The sequence below is a fragment of the Chamaea fasciata genome, unplaced genomic scaffold (assembly GCF_029207755.1).
Source record: "Chamaea fasciata isolate MVZ Bird 193981 ecotype frontalis unplaced genomic scaffold, bChaFas1.0.hap1 SCAF_15, whole genome shotgun sequence".
NCBI lineage: Eukaryota > Metazoa > Chordata > Aves > Passeriformes > Sylviidae > Chamaea > Chamaea fasciata.
This window is the reverse complement of record NW_027094100.1, coordinates 11,402,447-11,415,184: the sequence shown is the minus strand read 5'-3', so window position 1 is coordinate 11,415,184 and position 12,738 is coordinate 11,402,447. Positions and strand designations below refer to the sequence as shown.

At 41.9% G+C, this 12,738-nt stretch overlaps 1 protein-coding gene across 2 annotated transcripts in view; it reads right to left on the bottom strand.

Annotated features, from left to right (window-relative positions):
- The window catches only part of SGCD (sarcoglycan delta), a 269,247-nt gene that overhangs the window by 199,469 nt on the left and 57,040 nt on the right, over positions 1-12,738 (bottom strand). The gene's annotated exons all lie outside the window — the stretch shown is intronic.

The following is a 12,738-nucleotide window of genomic DNA, read 5'->3' as shown; positions in this document are numbered from 1 at the left end:
TGGCCATCAAGAAATCAGAATTCCATATGTGAGTGCATTCATGTAGATGTGTATGACACACATGGAACATGTTTGTGTTTACTCTTCTAACTTCCCTCTCTCCCTAAAACTAAACATGGGTAAATATTTTCAATTAATAAAGAAGATCTCCACTGGCAGAGCCAGAAGAAAGGCTGTGAAACAGGCAAGGGAAAACACATTTTTACTGCTAAGTATTTAGCAAGGTCACCTGCCTCTGCAAAGGCAGGAAAAGAGATTCCCCATCAGACTCAGAGCACAGCAGGGGATTACACCAATTCATTAGCAGGTATATCTTCTAATTACAGCCTCGGACATGAGTCCCCACACAGCTGAGCAGGGAACAACTGCTGCTTTTTGCCTTTTCCTTGGGACCAAGCTCAGAGTTTCCTGCTGAGGTGCAGGACAGCACCAGCACAACCCCACCACAGGCTCCAGCTCCAAGGTAAGCTCCCTGATATCCCAAAGGATGCTCCTGACTCCTCCCAGCTCCAGTCCTGGGGGAAGCTGTGGGAGCGACAGCTCACCCCATCATCTCCGGTAAAGATCTCACATTAATTCACTGCAAAGGTGACACGGGTGAAGGAGGGAATAAACCGAGACTTTGAATCCCTCCTTACAGAAGGCCAATGGTAAAAAATTGGTAGCAATGCAACTCTGGCATGATTCCAACTGTAACACTTAGAGTGTTGCCCACAGCCGTGTCCCAGACACACTTTATCATTCACCATGGCTCAGTGCAAAACATAAATAAAACAGAAGTCATCAGCACTACTGGCACTCAGCTGTTTGGAGGCTTTTTTTTTTTTTTCCCCTTCCTTGCCAACAAAACAAACAGTGAAATAGGAGAGGTACAATTCAAGTGCTAACACCCACCATTAGAAATTTGGTGGGGGCTGGTGGTGAGAAGAGAAATGAACTCATTTATAGAATGCAGGCAATAATAAAATGAAGAATATGTTGACTGAGATTAATACAATAGAATACTGTGATGCTGCTGAAGGTCAGCACTGATTTTTGTTTTCCCAGTACAAACTAAAGGTATCCAGGAAAAAGGAAATAAGTGGTTAATCATCCTTGTTGAAGGAACTATTCTCATCATAGTAGCATCAATGTTACATTATGAGGTTCAAGAGTGTAATTAATATCTTCCTGTGTTAGAAAATGCTATGACACTGCACAGGTTTTTCTGCTATTGCACACAAGTAAATACTTTCTGAAAATGAACCCAAGAAATGCCACGGAAATACTTCCAATTTGAAATAATATAAACTCCTTTCTTCAGCAGGCATTTTGTTTTAACCAAAACTGCTTCTCAAGTTTAAAAGCATTAAGTTGCAGGTTACTGTCTAGCTCTCCAGCTGCCAACACTGCATTACACAATTAAGTGTTTTTATTATTATTACTCCTACTATTACAGTCTGCTCAGACTATAAAATAAGATCTCTTGGGCTCCTTAGACTCAAACATTTACATCTGCCCTTGCACTGAAGCTCTTTCCGGAGATTATTGTTTCTTCTGCCAGTTCAATTGAAAGCAACGATGGAGTCACTGCAATGCATATGTCCTTGTCAAATAATGCTTTCAAAGGGTTGGAAGCACATTTGTGGGGGGAAAAAAGCAATGCTGGACTCATTTCAGTGGTGAGTAGCAACCAGCTTCCATTGAACCGGACAGACCATCAAAATAATCGAGTAACAAAATGAACCGAGCTCTTCCAACAAGAGCTGACAGGTTTGTACCAGAGGCAGCTGTGTGATACAGCCTTCACTGATGGAACAATATCTAAGTGGATTTCCTCTTACTCTAGATTAAAATGGGACTCTAACAAGGAAACAATCCTGTCACTCAGTGTCACAGTTAAACTACAGGTCTCACTTCCAGTTACTGGCTCAAGCAGGTCTCTTCATCACAAATTTCAAACAAGTTCCTCCAGCCCCAAGTGCAGGGCATCAACATTTACTTGTTTCCCAGCTCACTAAAAAGCTTAATTTCCAAATTTAAGATCCAGAGTCCTTAACTCATTGGTAAGGCAAAGTCAGTGCCTCTCTTTTCCTTTATCTTCTTCATTCCTTTTACACTGAGCCAGGGACAGATGTTTTCCAAAAGTTGGGACAGATGTTTTGCCAAAGCTGGGACAGATTATCACATTTCCAGCTTCCCCTCTCCTCCTGCAGCTCACATATCCACACACCTCTGCCAGGGTGTTCTCAGGGCAAGGGCTCCACTCTGCAACCACAGCACTGCAGGGGTGGGATGTGCTGTGAGACCCTCAGCTGACCCAAGGGAAACAAAATTTGTCGACAACACAGAACTATGCTAACCAGAGAAAAAACATTTTTTGATCCATCCCAATAAAAACTTCTACCCAAGCAAAGTACGTGCCCTGAAACTATTGTGGGATGTATTTTCTATGTTCTGTAATTCAAGTACATTTCAGGTCGAAGAATGCTGTTCATTGCTAGAAGGACCCAATACCTTTCCATCTCTTTACCACAGCTGATAGCACATAGGTGGATCCTATTCCAGGATCAGGACATCAGAGCATAAGCTTTTTATACACATACTATACTTCTCTATCAAAGGCATTAACTTGACCACTATTAACTTTCATCTCATTTGAACTCAGTGCATTTCTATTTTGCCACCCAAAACTGACTTCTCTGTATCTTCTTCAAATGTGCTTTTGCCCGTTTTTTGTTTGTTTGTTTGTTTTTTGTTGTTTTTTTGTTTTTTTTTTTTTTTAATTTAATTTGGTTTGGTTCAGGGTCTCTCTCCCTTTGGAGCACCTTAGATAAAACTTCCCAACGTTTCTGGCACTGGCTGCACTCTACTCTCACTGGAATTGCAAATCACAACTCCCTTAATGTTCTCTCCCCTTTCCAAACATACACAAACATCCCTCCTCAGCCTCCACATGGGAGACATCTCGAGTTCACCCATGGAAACACCTCCTGCTGCCTGCTCTCAGAGAGAGAAGATTTGCTGGACTTCGACAAAGTCAGCAAATACCTGAAATACTCTAATTCACCCGTAAAACAAGGCAGTGTCACAGTGCTTCCATGGGGAAACGCTTCCTTAAAGTGCTGTAAATCCTAAAGAGTGGCGCAGAAATACAGCACCTGGCAGAGCCAGCCTGAACAGCAGTGCCTGAGCTGCCTTCAGTGCCTGATCAGGTGCCTCAGAGCAATCCTTGATTTGTGCTGAAAACCAAAACAGCTAAAAGGGGACAATCGAACGTCGGGGAGTTTGGAATACCCTTGTTTCACAATAGGCTGGATTCTTGTCAGACACGGCTCAAGGCTGCTGGCTCCAGGGCTAGACCCCAGCCAGAAATACGTCATTAAACCAGGCAGAGCTTGGCATGACATGAAAAGACTCATTTAGCCACCATGGGCAAAGAAACCATACAGGACACCACAACCCCATCTAAATCTAGACACGGCTAAAGTACAATAATTAAATACAGATTAAAACTACGTCTAACAGGGCAGCATTTGAGACAGAAATTGGACTTTTCACTGATAAAAATTTGTATTTCCTACAGGTGCACACTGACACACAGAGTTAGCAGCGCTTACAAGAGAACTGCCTGTGCCATCAGGTGTTTGCATTGCTGCTCTGCCACCCACAGTTCATCACACCAGCACATAATTGTGTCCAGTTAAAATACCTTTGGAAATATGAACCCACAGATAACATGCATGAGAGTTTAGCGTGCTTTTCTTCTTCTTAAAGTGCTTCTAAAACTCCAGATAATATTGTTGTCAAAACCACACTGCAGTTCTGTGTTTAAGCCAACTAACACAAATTCAGCTCAAAGGTAATTTTTTTTCTTTAGTCCACTAAAGCTTAAACAATTTGATATTGCAAAAAGCCCTTTAACCATCTATCTGCACAGCACTGTAAGCAGTTTGAACAGCACTCAAATAAAATTCATTGATTTGAATTTATCTTTGGTGTGACTTCAGTGACTCCAGTGGGCTTTCGCCAGGGATAAATTTGCCCACTGGGTTCTGGGACACAAAAGGACTATGAAATGACAGCTTGCAGAAATGTCAATGAGCAGGTTTGGATGTGGGCAAGCCTGTGCATCGAGGACTTCTTCTCATTACAAATCTGCAAACCTTTGGCAGTTTGCAAAATGCTGCTCTTAGAAACATTCTGAGGAGCTATAAATAGACTGTTCAGCCCATGATAAATTATAATCTGTGAAGACTGCAGGACCAGGAATGTCTATAGCTCTGGGTTCTCAGTAAAAGCTTTCAGGACTTCTCTGACCAAATTTTCAGACTTCAGGTTTTCATCTGTGTGTGTCCTTGTCTACAGATGAATGTCAGAGTCGCTTCTGAGATTTTCCCATTTCTAACAAAATGTAGTCTTTTTAAGAGTCAAACTTGACACCACTCATACAAATTGAAATGCTCTTGTGACATCCCCAGTTTAAAAAAAAAATAGAGAAAGGCTCAAGTTCCTACAGTCTGATGTCTCTGAAACTTCTAATTTTCAGAAGCCATATAGTTTCACTGCGTCTCACAAGAAAATTCAGAAATTTTGATGCAACCTCCTGAACCCTTGAGCCAGCTTGAAGTTACAGCCACACACTCTGCTCCTGGGGATCAACTACTGAAAGGGTTGAATTTCACCAGCTCTGAGCTGCATTCAGAGTAGAAATAGCTGCAGGTTCCTACCAACTCATCTCCCCATACCAAGAAAAGCTTTTCTGCTCTGATTGCTCACTAAGCTGGAGCATTGACATGGGAGGACAGCACACGCTCCTCACAAAAAAAGTATAAAACAGTAAGTAGAGGAGGAAAAGTGTATGATCAGATTTGCAGTCTGTGTAACTCAGACTGGAGTTCTTTAAGTTAATGACTACAGAGTATTTTTTTTCCTTTTCAGATCCATACTGTGCATTGTGGTTTTCCAGTCAATCCAAAGAGATGTGACAGCCACAATGCACTGACAGCCATTGCACAGTGGCCATTACAATTACACACAGGCAATTATTGCTGGGCCAGAGACTCATGGGAAATGTGCTCTCCCCTTCCTATTTCACTGTGAAAGGACAATAAAAAGTAGTTAAAGTATATATTAATGGTTTTTCAAATGATATACTTGATTACATCTACTGCAGAATATTTTTTCTTCATGTTTTTGTAATAAATCTGACCAGGAAAAGCAAATTCATGCCCACAGTTTGTATCATTATAAACTCAACTCATTTGATGTGAAAAACCTACAGTTTAATTGCTTGATTTAGATTTTGGCTGGTAAAATGCGTACTGAAACATTACTATTTTAATTATGTTAATTTATAACTGAAAAGCTAAATTTGCAAAGGCAATAACATTAATTATTTACTTGCCCATTAAAGCTGAATATTTATTACCAGGATAATTGGCTTCATAAGTCTGCCAAAAAAATTAAAAACAAGTTTATGTACTGACTTGCAGAGGAGTGAGTGATACTGTAGCATCTCTCAGCAGGTTGTCTGTGTTTAATGGATTGCTCTGATATACAATTACATTTCTTTCATTTATAGACTGTTCCATTTCGTTTTTTCAAAAGATTTATTTTTTTTTCCTTTATAAAAATGCCATTTGTGACTCAGAGCAAGCTCCTTTACTGCTCTGCAGCCAAAATTCTTTGTGTAGTGTGAAGGACTTCCACTGGCTTAATAATTTATAAAGATTGCATCTCACCTGGTCATCTAAATGCTCACTGAATGTAGGATTACACTGGGGTAATCAGCTGAAAAGGGAAACAGTGACCCAAAACAATCCAGCTCACAGCCAGAACAGGAGGGTTAAGAAAACCCAGTAGTGAGGAGTCTCCACCTTTGCTGGTATTTTGGCTTCATTTCCATTTGCAAGATAGCAAATATATTCAATGCCTATTTATGCATGCATCCTCAAAGTAATACCATTAACTTACTAATGCTTACAGAACAATTTGTATATTACCTTGATGTAGGATGAAAGGCTAATTTTGATTGCTGTCTAGACGCAAATCCTGATTCCATTTGGCAGTGCCTTTCACCAAGCAGACACCTTCCCTTCCTGCTTATGTTCCTAAAACATGTGACTTTCCCAGCAGGTGCAGGATCACTGAAGAGCTGCAGCACCATGGCCATCAGCAGGAGACAGGATGGACTTCTGTCACTTTCATTTTCCCACAGGCCTGGGCAAAAACCCTCTTTGACTGGGGTCTGCAGAGTGCACAAGTTAACCTGAAGAGCCAGCCCTGAGGCAGCACTCATGGAGACAGTAACTAGGATTTCAATCAATATTTATTTATTCAGGCGTCCTCAAAACAGGATGATTACATCCAGATTACAGTCTGAACTTCCAGCCATGCTGTAATTGTATTGCCAAGAAAGGGCAGAAGCATCCATGAAAGAGAGACAGTAGGTCAGTGGATTTGGCATCTCACCTTAAGTGAGAAGGAATGGGTTGAACCACAGTTTAAAACTTTGTTGTCCTTACCTTTTTTTCCTGCAACTCCTCTGCAGCTGCCTGCAGCCCAGAAACATGGATGTCTGAACCTCAGTCTTGGGGGACAGTAATCTGGCTTTAAATATCTGCATCTCACGTGGCTGGATTCAGAACAGTTATTTTTATTAGTATTGTTGTTGGTGTCGTTATTATTATCATAAAACTGATACAGGGGAAAGAAAAACCAAACCCCCAAACTTCTAACTGAAAACCTGAGGTTTCTTTGTCCATGTGTAGCTCTCACACTACAATAAAACTTCTGTCTTTTCTCAAATTATGCAGGACACTGGTCCTCTTGCCAACAGGGCAGACATGCCAGTATCTCTCAGTGCCAATTCTCCCTGACTAGAAAAGCAGCACAGCTCAGTATAACCCAGCACTGCATGGCCACTACACACAAAGGAGGAAAAGCCAGAAGAATTTGCTCACACCCAACCTGTGATGCTGAAGACACATTTTCTGACAGGATAATTCAGTGCCCCCAGAATGACAAGGGGTGATATTTCAAGAGAGAATGTTAAATAAGTTTGGAGCTGGAGCTATTCCACGCCCACATCCAGGACATCCCATGGGTTGCAGGTGAAGGCTCCCACCCTCAGGCTCCTCGTGCACAATTCCCACGGCCACCTGCACAGGGTGCAAGGCTTCCCACTAATTCTTGGCTTTAAATCAAGACTGGGGCTTTCCCTGCTGCCTCTTCTGCTCAGGGCTGCAATCAGCTTACACACATTGAACAGTCATGGAAGCAGCCACGGCTCCTCTCTGTATCTGGGAGTTTGGTGCAACACTTCCTTCACTGACAGCCTGAGCAGATCGGAAATGATCCATATGGTGACACTCACTCAGACACAACGATGCTACTTTCAAGGCTCTCCCTCAGAAATATGTGACTTGCCTAAATACATCTGCAGCTTCTTCCTCTGAGCAAAGCACAGACCAATGAGGTAATAGCTAAGAAACACTAAGCAGGGCAGAGTACAGAATTTTTCTACCTTTAAAAATTTGTTACTTAGACCAAAGGTCAAAGTTTCAGAAACAGTAATTATTCAGAAAGCTATTATGAGTTCAAGTCCATATAAAACTCATTTATTTGTAAAATGCGTCACTGCAATGTAAATTTTTTTAAAGAACTATGTTAACTCCAATGTAAAAAATATTTCTTAGGGAAAATACAGCATTTCAAACTAAAACCCAAGTATTTTTATTTAAAAAGCTAACTCCAGAAGTTTTGTGCCGCTCCATCTCGGTTTCAGCCCAGTGTTGGCTGAACCTGGCCTCTCCCTTGCTATCAAGGTATTAATGGTTTGGCACCAACCAGTGCCAACACGTCAGACTGTGAATTCCAGATCAGCTCTGGCAGGAAGCTGCAAAACTCATAGATAAAGAGCTGGTATGAGGCAGGGGTGGTAAACAAGGCTAATACTGCATGACAGACAACTAGCAGGAGAGAGGATGGCAAACAGAAGATAATTGTCAAGCATGTGGTATTTTTAGCAACAATCAACCAAAATGCCTTAGACATCAATTTCAAGCCACTTAATCCTCTTAATGACATGCTATGGCATTTGTTTGTGATTAGGGTTTCACTTTGTTTTCTATAGAAGATTCCCCTCAGACTCCTGCATTCAATGTGCTTTGTAAATAGTTCTGCCAGGACGCTGAGTATTAGGTTAGAGTTTACTTATCACACTGCTAAATTATTCCAGCTGGGTCATTATTAATTCTCCTAATTTTACTGTCATTTGCTATCATTACAACAACGCAGCACCCTATGGATACATTTATTACCGAGCATAAATCCAGGGCTCGTCTAAAGCTGCTGAAATGCCTACTCTGCAATCTTTATGCAAAAGCCTGAGGAGTGTTTAAAAAGAATTATATTTAGGAAAAGTTTTTAAAGGCTTACCTCTAGCACCCCATCCTCCACCCACCCATCACATTCCTGCACGATGTGAGGTAAGTTTTCAGTATGTGATACTCCACTGCAATACAGGCTGTGGCCCACGGCAAAGCTCTTTCATAGTAAATACACTGGGGAAAGGGATGCTGGAGAGAGAGCAAAGAGGACGGTACTGCAGTCTGTGCAATTTCCATTGAGAGAAAGCATTTATAAAAATAGACATTTAAAAATATCCTAATGTATATTCCTCCCTCCTTCAGAGAATTTATGCACTGCATATATCCTTTTCCTAACACAAGCATATGCTTGATTGGGTCTCGATTCAGCAAAGCAATTCATTCAGGGAAGAGCTTTTAGCACCTGTTAAAACCTGTCAGACAAAAACTTAAGCAGATGCTTCAGTGTTTTTCTAAATCAGGACTGTAACTGGATTTACCAGTGCATAAATTGCTCCATGTCATACAGACTGTGAAATGTTGGTTCTGTTATGAAGGTAACTGTCCACCTGTTTTGAGTCTGGTAACAAGAGGCCATGACTCAGATTTTCAGCAGCTGCTCTGAAATAGTCCTGAATGTGCCAGTACTGTCCCCTTCCCCACATTACCTCCCCTCAGGAAAGTTGCACACTTGGGAATCCTGCTTTTTGGTCCATCATTCAAACAACTGATCAAAATAATTAAGGCAGATACTTCTCACATCCCACAGCTAAAATGTCCAATAACATCTGAGTTAAACATTAATATACTTCTTTTTAAGACTTTGTTAAAGCCAGGTGTATAGCCAGCGGTAGTTGTTGCACAGTGAAATCCTTGCTACCTGGGCATATGAAGTTCTGCTAAAAGTGATTTATTTATCCACTAATCAAGAACTTTGACAGTCACAAGTCTGAGCTTTCTCTCAGGTATGAGAACATGACGCTCATGTGAGCATCACACTCCTGGTTACGAAGTGCTTTTACTTTCCTCCTCTCTCAGGTATTAGTCACACAATCAGAAAAAGAAATCAGATTAGTTTGGGCTTTAAAGCATGTCAGTTACTACATGCTGCTCACAGGTTTGTGCTCTCAGGTAATTTGCCCTGTATCTTCTTGGGTATTTACAAATCTCTGTTTCCCTTGTAGTGTCCTCTGTGATGACAGGTACTATGTTTGCCTTCCTCCAGAATTCTGACAATTGCCCTATTCTCCATAACCTTCTGAGAGTTGTAAATAATTCAGTGGGTACATTTCATAAGGCCACACTGACCCAAATATATCACAGTTACCTAAATACTCCTTATCTTGTTCTTGCCTTTCCTCACAAGCCCTTTTACAGGGAACAGTTACAGATCTGACACAGTTATTAACCTTTGTGTGAAGAGCAGTGCAAAATAATGGCATTTTGTATTTCTGTCTTCTCTTCTAGTCCGTTTATTTGCTTCCCTTTCTTCCTGATGGACTTCTGCCTTCCTCTTACTTCCAGTGCGTTTGTAAGTCGTTTCATAACCTTTTATAGCCATAACTGATTTGGCCTCTATGTCCTTCTGATTTTATCCTGTGTGGCTGCACAGCTGGTGGTGTTCTTGGCCACACATCTTTGGTTTGTCACATTTGTACCAATATACATTACTGAAAAGCTTTCTTTGCCGTGCTACTCCCCCAATATTATCTTTGTGCATAGAACCTCTATTCCACAGTACTGCTGTAGTTAACAAGTTTGCACAAAGCATTTTCCATACGAAAACGTGGGACATTCCCTCTTCCAACACTTGGCACCCCAGCTCATTATTCCAAACGAGCACAAAAGGGGAATCCCTTTGTTAATCCATTACTCTCTACCCACATCCAACCCACTCAGACATTCCAAAAAGAAGTTACATGATGTATCCTATAATTCTGGCTAAGTACGCATCTGTGCCCTAAACTGTCTGCCTACAGCCCACTGATTAGCACAAGTTAATTTTCCTCAACAAGAGCAACACCCTTGAAAAAATGTCCCACAACCAATTCCACTCAAAATTCCATCTGCTCTCCACTTACTCCTGTCTTCACAGCTCCTCTCTTAAATATTCTGGTGGCATCATTTTTTCTTTGATACTTTTTGGATTTTGTACACCTTGGTCACGACCCCTCTTAATCTCTTCTATTCTAATGAATATAAACATAATTTTCTTAACCTCGTCTCCTGTTTTATAACCCCTGAGGCCCTTTATCATCTTTGTCAAGACTGTATCCATAATTAGGGTATGTAAAAAAGATCAAAAGGAACGAACAAGAAAGTGCCTACTTGACACAAATTGTTACATGAATAAGCAACATCTTCGCCCGTTCTCACCCTTCCCATCCCAAGCCAGTGTCAGAGGGCAAGTGGCTGCTGATTCCTGCACATCAGGTGGTGTGACCAGGACAGGTTTTGTCACTGCAGGGTGCTCCGCTCCCCCCGAGGGCATTCTGCAACATTCCCCTTTTCTGCTGTCAGTGCTAACTCACTCCAGCTGCACACACAGACAGCTGCCTTTATATTCCACACAGGCAAGTGAAAATTCCGGGCATCACACAGGCTGCCCTGCACCCTCTGTGCACACACAGCCCACACACAGCCATGTACACTCTGACTGTTCCCTCCGGGTCATCACAGCACACAGGTGTAGGGGCAGGGTCAGTATTGCTGTTATGAGCGAAGAGAACACTGAGCATTCTTCGTACAAGAATTGCAGATGAAGATAACACGACAACTGGCCTTCAGTGCTCACAGTGACCTGCATTCCTTAGCTGGACAGATCCTTGAATATTTCACTGATTAGCAGAGCAGAAGTTTCAAAGGGATGCACCTAAAACCATGAAAATGCCCAGGGCCTGGAAGTTAAATGCCTTACAGAGAATATCGCTGTTTACATATGGATCATCCTGTATGATATTCAGAATTTGAAATTTGCCATAGCAGATCAGACAAGTGCTCTGTTTAGACCATAAAGCTGAATCAGACAGCAGCAAAAGCAGATGCTTTAGGGAAGGGTTTGAGAAACCTTTGCAAACAGTTAGACAGCAACTAAACCACCTGGGCTGTTTTCTTCCTCATCTTGATTCACCAGAGAGTGACACGGACAACCTGAAAAGGAAGAATTTCTCTACCTCTATCAAGCATCTCCCTTTCAGGCCTTACCATTGATGCTGAATGGTCTCACTGACAGCAGTGAGATCAAGTCCAGCCCTTTGGACTACAGCTCTTCACCTTTCGTTCTTGGTGGCACCTTGTCACTGTTTGTCCCCCAGCCTCAGCAACTCCACAGCTCGTCCCACACCCACAAAATGTGAAATCACAACCCCACCACCAAACTGTGCTGCTCTTCCAAAAGAGGTCCCTTGCAAAATTTGCTCACACATTAGTGAATCGCACCCGATCTGTTTTGCATAGGCAAATTCAAGGTGTGTTATTATGTAAATGTATGCCAAAACATCTTCCCACCGAGTGTGGTGCTCCGTGGTGTGACGCAGTTATGCAGGCCTGACATTGCAGTTCCTTTTACAGAACACAAGGCTGCAACAACCTGTTTGCAGTGGGGTAGCAACCTGTTCGAGCATAAAAGGTGAAAATGAATTTATTTGTCTTTGGCACGCTTTGCAACTACGTCTCTGCTGCTCAGCAGGTACAGCCAGTAGTAACAAGCTGCAGAAGGAAATGGCACTAAAACTGCAGCCCACGCCAAACTTACGACTCTATTTTTCTTCGCCATTATTAGCTATCAGATGGTTACTATGAAACATTATCTGCGTATTTCATCATGCCTACATTTATGCTCCGTGAGCAAATCAGCAGCTGAAAATAGCTTTGCACTCCTCCAAGAAACGTCGCTGCCTTTACAAGATCTCAAGTTGGTAGTTCTTTATCAGCACCTTATTTACCGAGGCAATTCCCACGCCAAGATTCATCCTTACGGGGGGTGGGAGACTTGCACTGCTGTAAATGCCTCTGATCTTTGAAAAGAAAATGCAGCTGCAGCTTGGAACAGCAAGGGCACTCAGCTGCTCGATTGGGTCAGGGCTGTAGGATGCAACAAGCATTTACAACGCTTCTATTTAGTGCCAAAATATCACCCAGAAGCTTGGATATATTAAGAAAGTGATTACATGACATTTGTTCTGGGGGTTTCTTTGTTTCATTTGAGTTTCAAAAAGGTTTATCAGTCCCCTCAGATAAAGCAACAACTTGTTCTTCCCCTCCCACAAACAAATGTTGACTTTAAATCAACTCCTTGTGGACAACTGAGTAGGTGCCACATTACAATACTCTGGATCAGATTTTCAAATCGGTATGAGCTTAAAATAACAATGAAGTTCATATTTCT